Here is a 16,777-nt window from a genome sequence, read left to right on the forward strand (position 1 = left end):
CTTTTGAAAATCCATAAAAAAATATATACTTATGCATATTTAGTAAACTGTCTACCATTTGGTGGTATATTGGGTATACTGTAGATTCCATTTTGTCTAAGTAATCTTGAGTGGCTTCAAAGAAGTCTCATTTTGACAAATTAAAAACTGTCAAAATGAAATTACAGGTTTTTCTCTTACCTTGCTTTTTTCTAAAAAACAATGAGTGGCTTCAAAGAATAGGCTCTTTTTGACAAACAAAAAGGTCAACAATTAATTGCAGGTTTTTGTTTTTTCTTTCTTCTTGGTCTGTATGCTTAAGTTGCACACAGTATGAGACAAGTCTTAGGTTCCAACTATCAGAAAAGTTCAAACTCTATAGGAACCCCTAAATCTTGGCACTGAACTTTCCAAATATGCATACTTGGACAAAAATTTACCTTAAGGAAACATTTTAGCTATGCTACCAATACATTTTTAAATTGTTATGGTATTTTTAAAATGTAACATCTTTTTTTCCAGCTTATTGCATTTTTTTATTAAATAATTTGAGTTTTACTTTAAAAATGGTAAAATCTGAATAAGAAATTATTTAGCTTGTGGCTTGTTGGTCTGGGTGTATGATTTTTGCTTTGAGTGGAAAAGGCACCAGGTTCATATTCTGGATTAGCCTGTTTTCTCAGGTTCTTTAAAAGTGCTTAGTTCTATTATCTGATAGTATTTTAAAATACTTACTAATGTATTCCAACAGTTTCACTTCCAATTTCATTAGTATACATGAAAAATGCATGAACAGTTGGGTCGTTGGTCTAGGGGTATGATTCTCGCTTAGGGTGCGAGAGATCCAGGGTTCAGATCTCGGACGAGCCCAACTTCTCAGGTTCTTTTAAATCCAATGGTTCCATTATCTGATTGATGTCAAAAGCATCAAGTGAATTTTGCTTTTGCCAATCCATCAAAAAAGTATATACTTATGCATATTTAGTAAACTGTCAACCATTTGGTGGTATATTGGGTATTCTGTAGATTCCATTTTGTCTAAGTAATCTTGTGTGGCTTCAAAGAAGTCTCATTTTGACAAATTAAAAACTGTCAAAATGAAATTACAGGTTTTTCTCTTACCTTGCTTTTTTCTAAGAAACAATGAGTGGCTTAAAAGAATAGGCTCTTTTTGACAAACAAAAAGGTCAACAATAAATTGCAGGTTTTTGTTTTTTTCTTTCTTCTTGGACTGTATGCATAAGTTGCACACAGTATGAGACAAGTCTTAGGTTCCAACTAAACGAAAAGTTCAAACTCTTTAGGAACCCCTAAATCTTGGCACTGAACTTTCCAAATATGCATACTTGGACAAAAATTTACCTTAAGGAAACATTTTAGCTATGCTACCAATACATTTTTAAATTGTTATGGTATTTTTAAAATGTAACATCTTTTTTTCCAGCTTATTGCATTTTTTTATTAAATAATTTGAGTTTTAATTTAAAAATGGTAAAATCTGAATAAGAAATTATTTAGCTTGTGGCTTGTTGGTCTGGGTGTATGATTTTTGCTTTGGGTGCAAAAGGCCCCTGGTTCATATCCTGGATGAGCCTGTTTTCTTAGGTTCTTTAAAAGTGCTTAGTTCTAATATCTGATAGTATTTTAAAATACTTACTAATGTATTCCAACAGGTTCACTTCCAATTTCATTAGTATGCATCAAAATGCATGAACAGTTGGCTCGTTGGTCTAGGGGTATGATTCTCGCTTAGGGTGCGAGAGGTCCCGGGTTCAAATCCCGGACGAGCCCATTTTCTCAGGTTCTTTTAAATCCCATGGTTCCATTATCTGATTGATGTCAAAAGCATCAAGTGAATATTGCTTTTGCCAATCCATAAAAAAAGTATATACTTAAGCATATTTAGTTAACTGTCAACCATTGGGTGGTATATTGGGTATACTGTAGATTCCACTTTGTCTAAGTAACCTTGAGTGGCTTCAAAGAAGTCTCATTTTGACAAATTAAAAACTGTCAAAATGAAATTACAGGTTTTTCTCTTACCTTGCTTTTTTCTAAGAAACAATGAGTGGCTTAAAAGAATAGGCTCTTTTTGACAAACAAAAAGGTCAACAATAAATTGCAGGTTTTTGTTTTTTTCTTTCTTCTTGGACTGTATGCATAAGTTGCACACAGTATGAGACAAGTCTTAGGTTCCAACTAAACGAAAAGTTCAAACTCTTTAGGAACCCCTAAATCTTGGCACTGAACTTTCCAAATATGCATACTTGGACAAAAATTTACCTTAAGGAAACATTTTAGCTATGCTACCAATACATTTTTAAATTGTTATGGTATTTTTAAAATGTTACATCTTTTTTTTCCAGCTTATTGCATTTTTTTATTAAATAATTTGAGTTTTAATTTAAAAATGGTAAAATCTGAATAAGAAATTATTTAGCTTGTGGCTTGTTGGTCTGGGTGTATGATTTTTGCTTTGGGTGCAAAAGGCCCCTGGTTCATATCCTGGATGAGCCTGTTTTCTTAGGTTCTTTAAAAGTGCTTAGTTCTAATATCTGATAGTATTTTAAAATACTTACTAATGTATTCCAACTGTTTCACTTCCAATTTCATTAGTATACATGAAAAATGTATGAACAGTTGGCTCGTTGGTCTAGGGGTATGATTCTCGCTTAGGGTGCGAGAGGGTCTGTGTTCAAATCCCAGACGAGCCTATCTTCTCAGATTCTTTTAAATCCCATGGTTCCATTATCTGATTGATGTCAAAAGCATCAAGTGAATTTTGCTTTTGAAAATCCATAAAAAAATATATACTTATGCATATTTAGTAAACTGTCAACAATTTGGTGGTATATTGGGTATACTGTAGATTCCATTTTGTCTAAGTAACCTTGAGTGGCTTCAAAGAAGTCTCATTTTGACAAATTAAAAACTGTCAAAATGAAATTACAGGTTTTTTTCTTACCCTGCTTTTTTCTAAGAAACAATGAGTGGCTTCAAAGAATAGGCTCTTTTTGACAAACAAAAAGGTCAACAATTAATTGCAGGTTTTTGTTTTTTTCTTTCTTCTTGGTCTGTATGCATAAGTTGCACACAGTATGAGACAAGTCTTAGGTTCCAACTATCAGAAAAGTTTAAACTCTATAGGAACCCTTAAATCTTGGCACTGAACTTTCCAAATATGCATACTTGGACAAAAATTTACCTTAAGGAAACATTTTAGCTATGCTACCAATACATTTTTTAATTGTTATGGTATTTTTAAAATGTAACATCTTTTTTTCCAGCGTATTGCATTTTTTTATTAAATAATTTGAGTTTTACTTTAAAAATGGTAAAATCTGAATAAGAAATTATTTAACTTGTGGCTTGTTGGTCTGGGTGTATGATTTTTGCTTTGGGTGCAAAACGCCCCAGATTCATATCCTGGATAAGCCTGTTTTCTCAGGTTCTTTAAAAGTGCTTAGTTCTATTATCTGATAGTATTTTAAAATACTTACTAATGTATTCCAACAGTTTCACTTCCAATTTCATTAGTATACATGAAAAATGCATGAACAGTTGGCTCGTTGGTCTAGGGGTATGATTCTCGCTTAGGGTGCGAGAGGTCCCGGGTTCAAATCCCGGACGAGCCCATCTTCTCAGATTATTTTAAATCCCATGGTTCCATTATCTGATTGATGTCAAAGCATCAAGTGAATTTTGCTTTTGCCAATCCATCAAAAAAGTATATACTTAAGCATATTTAGTAAACTGTCAACCATTTGGTGGTATATTGGGTATACTGTAGATTCCATTTTGTCTAAGTAATCTTGAGTGGCTTCAAAGAAGTCTCATTTTGACAAATTAAAAACTGTCAAAATGAAATTACAGGTTTTTCTCTTACCCTGCTTTTTTCTAAGAAACAATGAGTGGCTTCAAAGAATAGGCTCTTTTTGACAAACAAAAAGGTCAACAATTAATTGCAGGTTTTTGTTTTTTTCTTTCTTCTTGGTCTGTATGCATAAGTTGCACACAGTATGAGACAAGTCTTAGGTTCCAACTATCAGAAAAGTTTAAACTCTATAGGAACCCCTAAATCTTGGCACTGAATTTTCCAAATATGCATACTTGGACAAAAATTTACCTTAAGGAAACATTTTAGCTATGCTACCAATACATTTTTAAATTGTTATGGTATTTTTAAAATGTAACATCTTTTTTTCCAGCTTATTGCATTTTTTTATTAAATAATTTGAGCTTTACTTTAAAAATGGTAAAATCTGAATAAGAAATTATTTAGCTTGTGGCTTGTTGGTCTGGGTGTATGATTTTTGCTTTGGGTGCAAAAGGCCCCAGATTCATATCCTGGATAAGCCTGTTTTCTCAGGTTCTTTAAAAGTGCTTAGTTCTATTATCTGATAGTATTTTAAAATACTTACTAATGTATTCCAACAGTTTCACTTCCAATTTCATTAGTATACATGAAAAATGCATGAACAGTTGGCTCGTTGGTCTAGGGGTATGATTCTCGCTTAGGGTGCGAGAGATCCAGGGTTCAGATCTCGGACGAGCCCAACTTCTCAGGTTCTTTTAAATCCAATGGTTCCATTATCTGATTGATGTCAAAAGCATCAAGTGAATTTTGCTTTTGCCAATCCATCAAAAAAGTATATACTTATGCATATTTAGTAAACTGTCAACCATTTGGTGGTATATTGGGTATTCTGTAGATTCCATTTTGTCTAAGTAATCTTGTGTGGCTTCAAAGAAGTCTCATTTTGACAAATTAAAAACTGTCAAAATGAAATTACAGGTTTTTCTCTTACCTTGCTTTTTTCTAAGAAACAATGAGTGGCTTCAAAGAATAGGCTCTTTTTGACAAACAAAAAGGTCAACAATAAATTGCAGGTTTTTGTTTTTTTCTTTCTTCTTGGACTGTATGCATAAGTTGCACACAGTATGAGACAAGTCTTAGGTTCCAACTAAACGAAAAGTTCAAAATCTTTAGGAACCCCTAAATCTTGGCACTGAACTTTCCAAATATGCATACTTGGACAAAAATTTACCTTAAGGAAACATTTTAGCTATGCTACCAATACATTTTTAAATTGTTATGGTATTTTTAAAATGTAACATCTTTTTTTCCAGCTTATTGCATTTTTTTATTAAATAATTTGAGTTTTAATTTAAAAATGGTAAAATCTGAATAAGAAATTATTCAGTGTGCTTGTTGGTCTGGGTGTATGATTTTTGCTTTGGGTGCAAAAGGCCCCTGGTTCATATCCTGGATGAGCCTGTTTTCTTAGGTTCTTTAAAAGTGCTTAGTTCTAATATCTGATAGTATTTTAAAATACTTACTAATGTATTCCAACAGGTTCACTTCCAATTTCATTAGTATGCATCAAAATGCATGAACAGTTGGCTCGTTGGTCTAGGGGTATGATTCTCGCTTAGGGTGCGAGAGGTCCCGGGTTCAAATCCCGGACGAGCCCATTTTCTCATGTTCTTTTAAATCCCATGGTTCCATTATCTGATTGATGTCAAAAGCATCAAGTGAATATTGCTTTTGCCAATCCATCAAAAAAGTATATACTTAAGCATATTTAGTTAACTGTCAACCATTGGGTGGTATATTGGGTATACTGTAGATTCCACTTTGTCTAAGTAACCTTGAGTGGCTTCAAAGAAGTCTCATTTTGACAAATTAAAAACTGTCAAAATGAAATTACAGGTTTTTCTCTTACCTTGCTTTTTTCTAAGAAACAATGAGTGGCTTAAAAGAATAGGCTCTTTTTGACAAACAAAAAGGTCAACAATAAATTGCAGGTTTTTGTTTTTTTCTTTCTTCTTGGACTGTATGCATAAGTTGCACACAGTATGAGACAAGTCTTAGGTTCCAACTAAACGAAAAGTTCAAACTCTTTAGGAACCCCTAAATCTTGGCACTGAACTTTCCAAATATGCATACTTGGACAAAAATTTACCTTAAGGAAACATTTTAGCTATGCTACCAATACATTTTTAAATTGTTATGGTATTTTTAAAATGTTACATCTTTTTTTTCCAGCTTATTGCATTTTTTTATTAAATAATTTGAGTTTTAATTTAAAAATGGTAAAATCTGAATAAGAAATTATTTAGCTTGTGGCTTGTTGGTCTGGGTGTATGATTTTTGCTTTGGGTGCAAAAGGCCCCTGGTTCATATCCTGGATGAGCCTGTTTTCTTAGGTTCTTTAAAAGTGCTTAGTTCTAATATCTGATAGTATTTTAAAATACTTACTAATGTATTCCAACTGTTTCACTTCCAATTTCATTAGTATACATGAAAAATGTATGAACAGTTGGCTCGTTGGTCTAGGGGTATGATTCTCGCTTAGGGTGCGAGAGGGTCTGTGTTCAAATCCCAGACGAGCCCATCTTCTCAGATTCTTTTAAATCCCATGGTTCCATTATCTGATTGATGTCAAAAGCATCAAGTGAATTTTGCTTTTGAAAATCCATAAAAAAATATATACTTATGCATATTTAGTAAACTGTCAACAATTTGGTGGTATATTGGGTATACTGTAGATTCCATTTTGTCTAAGTAACCTTGAGTGGCTTCAAAGAAGTCTCATTTTGACAAATTAAAAACTGTCAAAATGAAATTACAGGTTTTTCTCTTATCCTGCTTTTTTCTAAGAAACAATGAGTGGCTTCAAAGAATAGGCTCTTTTTGACAAACAAAAAGGTCAACAATTAATTGCAGGTTTTTGTTTTTTTCTTTCTTCTTGGTCTGTATGCATAAGTTGCACACAGTATGAGACAAGTCTTAGGTTCCAACTATCAGAAAAGTTTAAACTCTATAGGAACCCCTAAATCTTGGCACTGAACTTTCCAAATATGCATACTTGGACAAAAATTTACCTTAAGGAAACATTTTAGCTATGCTACCAATACATTTTTTAATTGTTATGGTATTTTTAAAATGTAACATCTTTTTTTCCAGCGTATTGCATTTTTTTATTAAATAATTTGAGTTTTACTTTAAAAATGGTAAAATCTGAATAAGAAATTATTTAACTTGTGGCTTGTTGGTCTGGGTGTATGATTTTTGCTTTGGGTGCAAAACGCCCCAGATTCATATCCTGGATAAGCCTGTTTTCTCAGGTTCTTTAAAAGTGCTTAGTTCTATTATCTGATAGTATTTTAAAATACTTACTAATGTATTCCAACAGTTTCACTTCCAATTTCATTAGTATACATGAAAAATGCATGAACAGTTGGCTCGTTGGTCTAGGGGTATGATTCTCGCTTAGGGTGCGAGAGGTCCCGGGTTCAAATCCCGGACGAGCCCATCTTCTCAGATTATTTTAAATCCCATGGTTCCATTATCTGATTGATGTCAAAGCATCAAGTGAATTTTGCTTTTGCCAATCCATCAAAAAAGTATATACTTAAGCATATTTAGTAAACTGTCAACCATTTGGTGGTATATTGGGTATACTGTAGATTCCATTTTGTCTAAGTAATCTTGAGTGGCTTCAAAGAAGTCTCATTTTGACAAATTAAAAACTGTCAAAATGAAATTACAGGTTTTTCTCTTACCCTGCTTTTTTCTAAGAAACAATGAGTGGCTTCAAAGAATAGGCTCTTTTTGACAAACAAAAAGGTCAACAATTAATTGCAGGTTTTTGTTTTTTTCTTTCTTCTTGGTCTGTATGCATAAGTTGCACACAGTATGAGACAAGTCTTAGGTTCCAACTATCAGAAAAGTTTAAACTCTATAGGAACCCCTAAATCTTGGCACTGAATTTTCCAAATATGCATACTTGGACAAAAATTTACCTTAAGGAAACATTTTAGCTATGCTACCAATACATTTTTAAATTGTTATGGTATTTTTAAAATGTAACATCTTTTTTTCCAGCTTATTGCATTTTTTTATTAAATAATTTGAGCTTTACTTTAAAAATGGTAAAATCTGAATAAGAAATTATTTAGCTTGTGGCTTGTTGGTCTGGGTGTATGATTTTTGCTTTGGGTGCAAAAGGCCCCAGATTCATATCCTGGATAAGCCTGTTTTCTCAGGTTCTTTAAAAGTGCTTAGTTCTATTATCTGATAGTATTTTAAAATACTTACTAATGTATTCCAACAGTTTCACTTCCAATTTCATTAGTATACATGAAAAATGCATGAACAGTTGGCTCGTTGGTCTAGGGGTATGATTCTCGCTTAGGGTGCGAGAGGTCCCGGGTTCAAATCCCGGACGAGCCCATCTTCTCAGATTCTTTTAAATACCATGGTTCCATTATATGATTGATGTCAAAAGCATCAAGTGAATTTTGCTTTTGAAAATCCATAAAAAAAGTATATACTTATGCATATTTAGTAAACTGTCTACCATTTGGTGGTATATTGGGTATACTGTAGATTCCATTTTGTCTAAGTAATCTTGAGTGGCTTCAAAGAAGTCTCATTTTGACAAATTAAAAACTGTCAAAATGAAATTACAGGTTTTTCTCTTACCTTGCTTTTTTCTAAAAAACAATGAGTGGCTTCAAAGAATAGGCTCTTTTTGACAAACAAAAAGGTCAACAATTAATTGCAGGTTTTTGTTTTTTTTCTTTCTTCTTGGTCTGTATGCTTAAGTTGCACACAGTATGAGACAAGTCTTAGGTTCCAACTATCAGAAAAGTTCAAACTCTATAGGAACCCCTAAATCTTGGCACTGAACTTTCCAAATATGCATACTTGGACAAAAATTTATCTTAAGGAAACATTTTAGCTATGCTACCAATACATTTTTAAATTGTTATGGTATTTTTAAAATGTAACATCTTTTTTTCAGCTTATTGCATTTTTTTTATTAAATAATTTGAGCTTTACTTTAAAAATGGTAAAATCTGAATAAGAAATTATTTAGCTTGTGGCTTGTTAGTCTGGGTGTATGATTTTTGCTTTGGGTGCAAAGGGCCCCAGATTCATATCCTGGATAAGCCTGTTTTCTCAGGTTCTTTAAAAGTGCTTAGTTCTATTATCTGATAGTATTTTAAAATACTTACTAATGTATTCCAACAGTTTCACTTCCAATTTCATTAGTATACATGAAAAATGCATGAACAGTTGGCTCGTTGGTCTAGGGGTTTGATTCTCGCTTACGGTGCGAGAGGTCCCGGGTTCAAATCCCGGATGAGCCCATTTTCTCAGGTTCTTTTAAATCCCATGGTTCCATTATCTTATTGATGTCAAAAGCATCAAGTGAATTTTGCTTTTGCCAATCCATCAAAAAAGTATATACTTATGCATATTTAGTAAACTGTCAACCATTTGGTGGTATATTGGGTATACTGTAGATTCCATTTTGTCTATGTAACCTTCAGTGGCTTCAAGAAGTCTCATTTTGACAAATAAAAAACTGTCAAAATGAAATTGCAGGTTTTTCTCTTACCTTGATTTTTTCTAAGAAACAATGAGTGGCTTAAAAGAATAGGCTCTTTTTGACAAACAAAAAGGTCAACAATTAATTGCAGGTTTTTGTTTTTTTTCTTTCTTCTTGGTCTGTATGCTTAAGTTGCACACAGTAAGAGACAAGTCTTAGGTTCCAACTATCATAAAAGTTCAAACTCTATAGGAACCCCTAAATCTTGGCACTGAACTTTCCAAATATGCATACTTGGACAAAAATTTACCTTAAGGAAACATTTTAGCTATGCTACCAATACATTTTTTAATTGTTATGGTATTTTTAAAATGTAACATCTTTTTTTCCAGCGTATTGCATTTTTTTTATTAAATAATTTGAGTTTTACTTTAAAAATTGTAAAATCTGAATAAGAAATTATTTAGCTTGTGGCTTGTTGGTCTGGGTGTATGATTTTTGCTTTGGGTGGAAAAGGCCCCAGGTTCATATCCTGGATTAGCCTATTTTCTCAGGTTCTTTAAAAGTGCTTAGTTCTATTATCTGATAGTATTTTAAAATACTTACTAATGTATTCCAACAGTTTCACTTCCAATTTCATTAGTATACATGCAAAATGCATGAACAGTTGGCTCGTTGGTCTAGGGGTATGATTCTCGCTTAGGGTGCGAGAGATCCCGGGTTCAAATCCTGGGCGAGCCTATCTTCTCAGATTATTTTAAATCCCTTGGTTCCATTAACTGATTGATGTCAAAAGCATCAAGTGAATTTTGCTTTTGAAAATTCATAAAAAAATATATACTTATGCATATTTAGTAAACTGTCTACCATTTGGTGGTATATTGGGTATACTGTAGATTCCATTTTGTCTAAGTAATCTTGAGTGGCTTCAAAGAAGTCTCATTTTGACAAATTAAAAACTGTCAAAATGAAATTACAGGTTTTTCTCTTACCTTGCTTTTTTCTAAAAAACAATGAGTGGCTTCAAAGAATAGGCTCTTTTTGACAAACAAAAAGGTCAACAATTAATTGCAGGTTTTTGTTTTTTCTTTCTTCTTGGTCTGTATGCTTAAGTTGCACACAGTATGAGACAAGTCTTAGGTTCCAACTATCAGAAAAGTTCAAACTCTATAGGAACCCCTAAATCTTGGCACTGAACTTTCCAAATATGCATACTTGGACAAAAATTTACCTTAAGGAAACATTTTAGCTATGCTACCAATACATTTTTAAATTGTTATGGTATTTTTAAAATGTAACATCTTTTTTTCCAGCTTATTGCATTTTTTTATTAAATAATTTGAGTTTTACTTTAAAAATGGTAAAATCTGAATAAGAAATTATTTAGCTTGTGGCTTGTTGGTCTGGGTGTATGATTTTTGCTTTGGGTGCAAAAGGCCCCTGGTTCATATCCTGGATGAGCCTGTTTTCTTAGGTTCTTTAAAAGTGCTTAGTTCTAATATCTGATAGTATTTTAAAATACTTACTAATGTATTCCAACAGGTTCACTTCCAATTTCATTAGTATGCATCAAAATGCATGAACAGTTGGCTCGTTGGTCTAGGGGTATGATTCTCGCTTAGGGTGCGAGAGGTCCCGGGTTCAAATCCCGGACGAGCCCGTTTTCTCAGGTTCTTTTAAATCCCATGGTTCCATTATCTGATTGATGTCAAAAGCATCAAGTGAATATTGCTTTTGCCAATCCATCAAAAAAGTATATACTTAAGCATATTTAGTTAACTGTCAACCATTGGGTGGTATATTGGGTATACTGTAGATTCCACTTTGTCTAAGTAACCTTGAGTGGCTTCAAAGAAGTCTCATTTTGACAAATTAAAAACTGTCAAAATGAAATTACAGGTTTTTCTCTTACCTTGCTTTTTTCTAAGAAACAATGAGTGGCTTAAAAGAATAGGCTCTTTTTGACAAACAAAAAGGTCAACAATAAATTGCAGGTTTTTGTTTTTTTCTTTCTTCTTGGACTGTATGCATAAGTTGCACACAGTATGAGACAAGTCTTAGGTTCCAACTAAACGAAAAGTTCAAACTCTTTAGGAACCCCTAAATCTTGGCACTGAACTTTCCAAATATGCATACTTGGACAAAAATTTACCTTAAGGAAACATTTTAGCTATGCTACCAATACATTTTTTAATTGTTATGGTATTTTTAAAATGTAACATCTTTTTTTCCAGCGTATTGCATTTTTTTTATTAAATAATTTGAGTTTTACTTTAAAAATTGTAAAATCTGAATAAGAAATTATTTAGCTTGTGGCTTGTTGGTCTGGGTGTATGATTTTTGCTTTGGGTGCAAAAGGCCCCTGGTTCATATCCTGGATGAGCCTGTTTTCTTAGGTTCTTTAAAAGTGCTTAGTTCTAATATCTGATAGTATTTTAAAATACTTACTAATGTATACCAACAGTTTCACTTCCAATTTCATTAGTATACATGCAAAATGCATGAACAGTTGGTTCGTTGGTCTAGGGGTATGATTCTCGCTTAGGGTGCGAGAGATCCCGGGTTCAAATCCTGGGCGAGCCTATCTTCTCAGATTATTTTAAATCCCTTGGTTCCATTAACTGATTGATGTCAAAAGCATCAAGTGAATTTTGCTTTTGAAAATCCATAAAAAAATATATACTTATGCATATTTAGTAAACTGTCTACCATTTGGTGGTATATTGGGTATACTGTAGATTCCATTTTGTCTAAGTAATCTTGAGTGGCTTCAAAGAAGTCTCATTTTGACAAATTAAAAACTGTCAAAATGAAATTACAGGTTTTTCTCTTACCTTGCTTTTTTCTAAAAAACAATGAGTGGCTTCAAAGAATAGGCTCTTTTTGACAAACAAAAAGGTCAACAATTAATTGCAGGTTTTTATTTTTTCTTTCTTCTTGGTCTGTATGCTTAAGTTGCACACAGTATGATACAAGTCTTAGGTTCCAACTATCAGAAAAGTTCAAACTCTATAGGAACCCCTAAATCTTGGCACTGAACTTTCCAAATATGCATACTTGGACAAAAATTTACCTTAAGGAAACATTTTAGCTATGCTACCAATACATTTTTAAATTGTTATGGTATTTTTAAAATGTAACATCTTTTTTTCCAGCTTATTGCATTTTTTTATTAAATAATTTGAGTTTTACTTTAAAAATGGTAAAATCTGAATAAGAAATTATTTAGCTTGTGGCTTGTTGGTCTGGGTGTATGATTTTTGCTTTGAGTGGAAAAGGCACCAGGTTCATATTCTGGATTAGCCTGTTTTCTCAGGTTCTTTAAAAGTGCTTAGTTCTATTATCTGATAGTATTTTAAAATACTTACTAATGTATTCCAACAGTTTCACTTCCAATTTCATTAGTATACATGAAAAATGCATGAACAGTTGGCTCGTTGGTCTAGGGGTATGATTCTCGCTTAGGGTGCGAGAGATCCAGGGTTCAGATCTCGGACGAGCCCAACTTCTCAGGTTCTTTTAAATCCAATGGTTCCATTATCTGATTGATGTCAAAAGCATCAAGTGAATTTTGCTTTTGCCAATCCATCAAAAAAGTATATACTTATGCATATTTAGTAAACTGTCAACCATTTGGTGGTATATTGGGTATTCTGTAGATTCCATTTTGTCTAAGTAATCTTGTGTGGCTTCAAAGAAGTCTCATTTTGACAAATTAAAAACTGTCAAAATGAAATTACAGGTTTTTCTCTTACCTTGCTTTTTTCTAAGAAACAATGAGTGGCTTCAAAGAATAGGCTCTTTTTGACAAACAAAAAGGTCAACAATAAATTGCAGGTTCTTGTTTTTTTCTTTCTTCTTGGACTGTATGCATAAGTTGCACACAGTATGAGACAAGTCTTAGGTTCCAACTAAACGAAAAGTTCAAAATCTTTAGGAACCCCTAAATCTTGGCACTGAACTTTCCAAATATGCTTACTTGGACAAAAATTTACCTTAAGGAAACATTTTAGCTATGCTACCAATACATTTTTAAATTGTTATGGTATTTTTAAAATGTAACATCTTTTTTTCCAGCTTATTGCATTTTTTTATTAAATAATTTGAGTTTTAATTTAAAAATGGTAAAATCTGAATAAGAAATTATTTAGCTTGTGGCTTGTTGGTCTGGGTGTATGATTTTTGCTTTGGGTGCAAAAGGCCCCTGGTTCATATCCTGGATAAGCCTGTTTTCTTAGGTTCTTTAAAAGTGCTTAGTTCTAATATCTGATAGTATTTTAAAATACTTACTAATGTATTCCAACAGTTTCACTTCCAATTTCATTAGTATACATGAAAAATGTATGAACAGTTGGCTCGTTGGTCTAGGGGTATGATTCTCGCTTAGGGTGCGAGAGGGTCTGTGTTCAAATCCCAGACGAGCCCATCTTCTCAGATTCTTTTAAATCCCATGGTTCCATTATCTGATTGATGTCAAAAGCATCAAGTGAATTTTGCTTTTGAAAATCCATAAAAAAATATATACTTATGCATATTTAGTAAACTGTCAACAATTTGGTGGTATATTGGGTATACTGTAGATTCTATTTTGTCTAAGTAACCTTGAGTGGCTTCAAAGAAGTCTCATTTTGACAAATTAAAAACTGTCAAAATGAAATTACAGGTTTTTCTCTTACCCTGCTTTTTTCTAAGAAACAATGAGTGGCTTCAAAGAATAGGCTCTTTTTGACAAACAAAAAGGTCAACAATTAATTGCAGGTTTTTGTTTTTTTCTTTCTTCTTGGTCTGTATGCATAAGTTGCACACAGTATGAGACAAGTCTTAGGTTCCAACTATCAGAAAAGTTTAAACTCTATAGGAACCCCTAAATCTTGGCACTGAACTTTCCAAATATGCATACTTGGACAAAAATTTACCTTAAGGAAACATTTTAGCTATGCTACCAATACATTTTTTAATTGTTATGGTATTTTTAAAATGTAACATCTTTTTTCCAGCGTATTGCATTTTTTTATTAAATAATTTGAGTTTTACTTTAAAAATGGTAAAATCTGAATAAGAAATTATTTAACTTGTGGCTTGTTGGTCTGGGTGTATGATTTTTGCTTTGGGTGCAAAACGCCCCAGATTCATATCCTGGATAAGCCTGTTTTCTCAGGTTCTTTAAAAGTGCTTAGTTCTATTATCTGATAGTATTTTAAAATACTTACTAATGTATTCCAACAGTTTCACTTCCAATTTCATTAGTATACATGAAAAATGCATGAACAGTTGGCTCGTTGGTCTAGGGGTATGATTCTCGCTTAGGGTGCGAGAGGTCCCGGGTTCAAATCCCGGACGAGCCCATCTTCTCAGATTATTTTAAATCCCATGGTTCCATTATCTGATTGATGTCAAAGCATCAAGTGAATTTTGCTTTTGCCAATCCATCAAAAAAGTATATACTTAAGCATATTTAGTAAACTGTCAACCATTTGGTGGTATATTGGGTATACTGTAGATTCCATTTTGTCTAAGTAATCTTGAGTGGCTTCAAAGAAGTCTCATTTTGACAAATTAAAAACTGTCAAAATGAAATTACAGGTTTTTCTCTTACCCTGCTTTTTTCTAAGAAACAATGAGTGGCTTCAAAGAATAGGCTCTTTTTGACAAACAAAAAGGTCAACAATTAATTGCAGGTTTTTGTTTTTTTCTTTCTTCTTGGTCTGTATGCATAAGTTGCACACAGTATGAGACAAGTCTTAGGTTCCAACTATCAGAAAAGTTTAAACTCTATAGGAACCCCTAAATCTTGGCACTGAATTTTCCAAATATGCATACTTGGACAAAAATTTACCTTAAGGAAACATTTTAGCTATGCTACCAATACATTTTTAAATTGTTATGGTATTTTTAAAATGTAACATCTTTTTTTCCAGCTTATTGCATTTTTTTATTAAATAATTTGAGCTTTACTTTAAAAATGGTAAAATCTGAATAAGAAATTATTTCGCTTGTGGCTTGTTGGTCTGGGTGTATGATTTTTGCTTTGGGTGCAAAAGGCCCCAGATTCATATCCTGGATAAGCCTGTTTTCTCAGGTTCTTTAAAAGTGCTTAGTTCTATTATCTGATAGTATTTTAAAATACTTACTAATGTATTCCAACAGTTTCACTTCCAATTTCATTAGTATACATGAAAAATGCATGAACAGTTGGCTCGTTGGTCTAGGGGTATGATTCTCGCTTAGGGTGCGAGAGGTCCCGGGTTCAAATCCCGGACGAGCCCATCTTCTCAGATTCTTTTAAATACCATGGTTCCATTATATGATTGATGTCAAAAGCATCAAGTGAATTTTGCTTTTGAAAATCCATAAAAAAAGTATATACTTATGCATATTTAGTAAACTGTCTACCATTTGGTGGTATATTGGGTATACTGTAGATTCCATTTTGTCTAAGTAATCTTGAGTGGCTTCAAAGAAGTCTCATTTTGAAAAATTAAAAACTGTCAAAATGAAATTATAGGTTTTTCTCATACCTTGCTTTTTTCTAAAAAACAATGAGTGGCTTCAAAGAATAGGCTCTTTTTGACAAACAAAAAGGTCAACAATTAATTGCAGGTTTTTGTTTTTTTTCTTTCTTCTTGGTCTGTATGCTTAAGTTGCACACAGTATGAGACAAGTCTTAGGTTCCAACTATCAGAAAAGTTCAAACTCTATAGGAACCCCTAAATCTTGGCACTGAACTTTCCAAATATGCATACTTGGACAAAAATTTATCTTAAGGAAACATTTTAGCTATGCTACCAATACATTTTTAAATTGTTATGGTATTTTTAAAATGTAACATCTTTTTTTCAGCTTATTGCATTTTTTTTATTAAATAATTTGAGCTTTACTTTAAAAATGGTAAAATCTGAATAAGAAATTATTTAGCTTGTGGCTTGTTAGTCTGGGTGTATGATTTTTGCTTCGGGTGCAAAGGGCCCCAGATTCATATCCTGGATAAGCCTGTTTTCTCAGGTTCTTTAAAAGTGCTTAGTTCTATTATCTGATAGTATTTTAAAATACTTACTAATGTATTCCAACAGTTTCACTTCCAATTTCATTAGTATACATGAAAAATGCATGAACAGTTGGCTCGTTGGTCTAGGGGTATGATTCTCGCTTACGGTGCGAGAGGTCCCGGGTTCAAATCCCGGATGAGCCCATTTTCTCAGGTTCTTTTAAATCCCATGGTTCCATTATCTTATTGATGTCAAAAGCATCAAGTGAATTTTGCTTTTGCCAATCCATCAAAAAAGTATATACTTATGCATATTTAGTAAACTGTCAACCATTTGGTGGTATATTGGGTATACTGTAGATTCCATTTTGTCTATGTAACCTTCAGTGGCTTCAAGAAGTCTCATTTTGACAAATAAAAAACTGTCAAAATGAAATTGCAGGTTTTTCTCTTACCTTGATTTTTTCTA

General features: G+C 32.7%; 14 non-coding genes across 14 annotated transcripts; all 14 read left to right on the forward strand.

Moving 5' to 3' along the window:
* Positions 1–1,698: 1,698 nt before the first annotated feature.
* On the forward strand, positions 1,699–1,770 carry TRNAP-AGG (transfer RNA proline (anticodon AGG)). Its single transcript has one exon. It is a non-coding gene; the product is annotated as a tRNA-Pro (tRNA).
* Positions 1,771–2,621: 851 nt separating this feature from the next.
* TRNAP-AGG (transfer RNA proline (anticodon AGG)) lies at positions 2,622–2,693 on the forward strand. The gene has a single exon. It is a non-coding gene; the product is annotated as a tRNA-Pro (tRNA).
* An 849-nt stretch (positions 2,694–3,542) lies between these two features.
* TRNAP-AGG (transfer RNA proline (anticodon AGG)) lies at positions 3,543–3,614 on the forward strand. The gene has a single exon. It is a non-coding gene; the product is annotated as a tRNA-Pro (tRNA).
* A 1,767-nt stretch (positions 3,615–5,381) lies between these two features.
* TRNAP-AGG (transfer RNA proline (anticodon AGG)) lies at positions 5,382–5,453 on the forward strand. The gene has a single exon. It is a non-coding gene; the product is annotated as a tRNA-Pro (tRNA).
* An 851-nt stretch (positions 5,454–6,304) lies between these two features.
* On the forward strand, positions 6,305–6,376 carry TRNAP-AGG (transfer RNA proline (anticodon AGG)). Its single transcript has one exon. It is a non-coding gene; the product is annotated as a tRNA-Pro (tRNA).
* An 849-nt stretch (positions 6,377–7,225) lies between these two features.
* Positions 7,226–7,297, forward strand: TRNAP-AGG (transfer RNA proline (anticodon AGG)). The gene has a single exon. It is a non-coding gene; the product is annotated as a tRNA-Pro (tRNA).
* Positions 7,298–8,146: 849 nt separating this feature from the next.
* Positions 8,147–8,218, forward strand: TRNAP-AGG (transfer RNA proline (anticodon AGG)). Its single transcript has one exon. It is a non-coding gene; the product is annotated as a tRNA-Pro (tRNA).
* Positions 8,219–9,069: 851 nt separating this feature from the next.
* Positions 9,070–9,141, forward strand: TRNAR-ACG (transfer RNA arginine (anticodon ACG)). The gene has a single exon. It is a non-coding gene; the product is annotated as a tRNA-Arg (tRNA).
* Positions 9,142–9,992: 851 nt separating this feature from the next.
* Positions 9,993–10,064, forward strand: TRNAP-AGG (transfer RNA proline (anticodon AGG)). Its single transcript has one exon. It is a non-coding gene; the product is annotated as a tRNA-Pro (tRNA).
* Positions 10,065–10,911: 847 nt separating this feature from the next.
* On the forward strand, positions 10,912–10,983 carry TRNAP-AGG (transfer RNA proline (anticodon AGG)). The gene has a single exon. It is a non-coding gene; the product is annotated as a tRNA-Pro (tRNA).
* Positions 10,984–13,676: 2,693 nt separating this feature from the next.
* On the forward strand, positions 13,677–13,748 carry TRNAP-AGG (transfer RNA proline (anticodon AGG)). The gene has a single exon. It is a non-coding gene; the product is annotated as a tRNA-Pro (tRNA).
* Positions 13,749–14,596: 848 nt separating this feature from the next.
* Positions 14,597–14,668, forward strand: TRNAP-AGG (transfer RNA proline (anticodon AGG)). Its single transcript has one exon. It is a non-coding gene; the product is annotated as a tRNA-Pro (tRNA).
* An 849-nt stretch (positions 14,669–15,517) lies between these two features.
* On the forward strand, positions 15,518–15,589 carry TRNAP-AGG (transfer RNA proline (anticodon AGG)). The gene has a single exon. It is a non-coding gene; the product is annotated as a tRNA-Pro (tRNA).
* Positions 15,590–16,440: 851 nt separating this feature from the next.
* Positions 16,441–16,512, forward strand: TRNAR-ACG (transfer RNA arginine (anticodon ACG)). Its single transcript has one exon. It is a non-coding gene; the product is annotated as a tRNA-Arg (tRNA).
* The last annotated feature ends 265 nt before the right edge of the window (positions 16,513–16,777 follow it).

Source organism: Pseudophryne corroboree, chromosome 3, assembly GCF_028390025.1.
Source record: "Pseudophryne corroboree isolate aPseCor3 chromosome 3, aPseCor3.hap2, whole genome shotgun sequence".
Taxonomy (NCBI): domain Eukaryota; kingdom Metazoa; phylum Chordata; class Amphibia; order Anura; family Myobatrachidae; genus Pseudophryne; species Pseudophryne corroboree.